Source organism: Helianthus annuus, chromosome 11 (assembly GCF_002127325.2).
Source record: "Helianthus annuus cultivar XRQ/B chromosome 11, HanXRQr2.0-SUNRISE, whole genome shotgun sequence".
In the NCBI taxonomy this organism is placed as follows: Eukaryota; Viridiplantae; Streptophyta; class Magnoliopsida; order Asterales; family Asteraceae; genus Helianthus; species Helianthus annuus.
The window spans coordinates 147,450,415-147,454,016 of record NC_035443.2 but is presented as its reverse complement, the minus strand read 5'-3'; positions in this window follow the sequence as shown (position 1 = coordinate 147,454,016).

The following is a 3,602-nucleotide window of genomic DNA, read 5'->3' as shown; positions in this document are numbered from 1 at the left end:
ACTGCCAAGGTTGGAGTTATGAGACAAGAAGATGCTTTAACTGTCAAATCAAAGGTCACATTGCCAGAGATTGCCCAAGGAGATTGAATGACAGATTGAGGGCTAAGTCTCAGAAATTGGCAAAGATTCCAGTCAAAGTCAAGCCCCATGAACAGAAGGTTCTAAAACCTAAAGTTCAAGAACAGACAATTCAAGAAAAGAAAGTTAAACTTTCACAGGGGCAGAAAGACAGACTGAGGAAAAAGAGAAAGAAGGCGAGAGAGTATCTCGAGAAGATTTTGTCCTCGGGTTCACCAAACAGATCGAATAAGAGTTCTGATGAATCGACTCCCTCGATGGTAAAGTCAAGCAAGACGAATTCATTAGATACAAATCTGAGGACGAAAGAGGAGAAGAAGAAGAAGAAAGGTGTCGGCGATGAATCTGGCTCATCTAAGTCAGACAAGCCACACTCAGGCAATGATTCTGGTTCGTCAAAGCCAGAGGAGCCATTGGTTGAGGTAAAAAAGGAGAGTTCAGGTTTAACAATGGTTGATGCAAACTTTCCACCATTGTTGAACAAGAATTCGAAATCACCCAAGGACCGCCAGGCTTGGGTGAATCTGTTTAAATAAGAAAAACCTAACTTGCCGGAGTTCCCAGGTTGGTAAAAGTGGAACATGAATCGGCACATTTCTTGAGAAATTTCACTCTGGTGATTTTTCGCCTTACATGTGGTAAATCAGGGAGATTAAGTTGTACTTGATTTTCTACAAATGGTTTATGGTAAAACTAAAAATGTAAAATTTGTCATGTGGATGAAGAAAACAAGATGATGAGACAACCCCGAACCTAAAGATGATTGGTAAACAAACTAATTTTTTCCGGAAAAACCATTTTGATTAAAATAAACTTAAGTGTTTTGAGATCATAATGGGAAAATAGTTTGTTGTGTGGGGGAGTTCTGATTGTTTACGCCAAGTGGATGGCGAATTGAAGCGATTCGATATCATGTTGTCAAACTTTGTATAGTTTGTTTCAAATTTTCCCAGAAAATCAAAATTGAAACATATTTTGATTTTAGGGGGAGTAAAAATTTAAAAAAAATAGAAAATTTGAAAAATGTCAAAAACATTGGAAAAATTAAAATGAGTTTTGGTGCGAATAGGGGAAATGATAGTACATCAGCTAGACTGGCACAGTACGCTAAAGATTTGTAATGTATAAATGCAATTAAGCAGTCTCGCTAAAGATGTGCCGATAGGTTTTCACAGAATTAGTAGATCAGTTTGGGATATAAACATAAATTTCACTTGCGTCTACGTGGGGAACACCTCCAGGATATATAGGTAACCCCTGAAATCCTGTTTGAAGGGTCCCATATTCTAAGATACTAGGTCTTTATGCTCAGTGATATCTGGGGTATTATCCCGGGACTTCTGCTGTATGGAAGTACTGACCTAGTCCCCGGATAATGCTTTCTGCAAAAAGCTTTGAAATATAAGCTTCGCCCTCAGCATGCTGATGAAACAATAAAATTGATAGTCGCTGCTGTTGTAATTAAAAGATCCTCTAAAGGGGACACACCTTAAAGTCGAAGTCGTCATCTCTCTGCGTATACGGAAGTATCGACCTGAGCTCTCACGGCCCTCGCACTTACCCCTTAACAGATATCAGCTGTGGTATACTCACCTGTAAGACTGAATACTAGGGTCTGGATACGGGAGTATATACTGAGGTGGGACACATGTAAATGTTTAAGTTCTAAAATATTAATTCTATATCCCGAACAGGTTGAACATTTTGTGAGAATTTAAGTGGATCAGAATATCGGCAATCTATGCGAATTGTTTAAAAGCTTAAAATGATATAACAGCTTAACGGTACTTGTGATATGATCCTCTTGCTCGAACTCGCAAAAATATGCTTGTTCATATTTCATTTCTGCATTTAATTTTTGCATTTATATTTTGAAAATCCAAAAAGATTTTTGACAACTGATGTTGGAAAGCTGATATTCAAGATCTCAAAGGCTAAACATGATGAATAGAGGTTTGGTTAAATTGATTGGAAATGTTTAATCAGATTTTGGAAAGTTTAAACGGTTCATTAACTTGAAGTTTAAGTTGAATGTTAACCTACAAATTGATCTTCATATTTTTAATGAAAAATATGAAATTGTTCTTATTAGTGTTTGAGTTTTTGTGTAGAGATTTGAGCTGACAGAGAAAAAGCCAGGATATAGTTTCAATGGTGATAACGAATTCCAGATGGCGATCCCAGCTTGATGATAGGGGGAGTCTGACGAGAGTTAGAGCCAGAAAAAGATCCAGGCACATGATTCCAGGAAGAAGTTCTTGAAGAAGACATGATTCCAGGAAGAGTTCCTGAAGAAGACCAATCAAGATTAGCGAACTGTCATGTCGAAGACTTTCACTAAAGATTCCATCAACATTCAAGGGAGAGTTTGTTGGTGCAGTTGTCTGTCGACTACATCTTTGTTCGAGTTTTAGATAGAGAGAGAAGCCCAGAGGCTGATCAAGACTGAAGAAGTGCAGATATGAAGTTGCCAAAGACTTGATGAATGACTCCATCAACATCTGAGGGGGAGTCTGTTGGTGCACTACATCTGTTGATTTCGTCTTGGATCAAGTCTTAGTCTTAGAGTGTTAGATTAGGGCACATTGTACGAGAAAATAGGAAGTATAGTGTGTTTATCGAAGAGGTTTCGCTTATAGTGACATAGGTAGAGGTTCCGCTTATATGTCATCATATAGTTCCGCTTGAATGTCACTTGGAGGTTTCGCTTGTATGACATGTATACTGAAGCGAAACCTCAACCCTATATAAGGGTCACATAAGCGAAACCACAAGCAGTTAGTGGTGTGGTCTTGTATGGTACGGCGAAGCCCTGCCAAATCGTCTCCGGAGCTTGTAAATTGTTAATAAGTGCAATAAACAGAGACAAATTAGTGAAATCAAGCTGAACAAAGACAAAATCAATGAATTCCGCCTCTGATTCTGTCTGAGCACTCTTCTGATCGACTCGTCAGGTCGTCTAACGATCCTACACATGGATTTATTCATCGTCCTCTTCACCCTTCCATGATTCACCTCTTTTTTTCTTTACGCTTTAGTCTATATACTTGAGATATATTGAGTAATTGTTTCTATTGTCAAACATTTAACACTTGGCTCTAACTATCTGCACACCCAGTTTGTTATATCTACACACTTAGGGTTTACATACGCTGCGTATTGACCTCTACGCAGCGTATGTAAGGGGTAGGTACACGACCAGACAGTCAAACCTAGTACCATGTCAAATCAGTCTGACATAGGGCGCATATTGATCAATACGCAGCCTATATAGGTAACCCTATACGCTGCGTAGTGGTCAATACGCAGCGTATATCAGACTGATTTGACACAGATACGATGTTGTCCAGGCACGTGAATAAAGTAATACGGGGAGTAGAGAGCAATACGCTGCCTATTGAAGTGTCACATGAAAGTCTATTTATCCATCCATTCATATCTGTTCACAATTCGAGTTTCATACGCTCTGCTTTCTTTTTCATCTTCTTCTTCAGTAAACAATTTACACACTAAACCAAAATCAT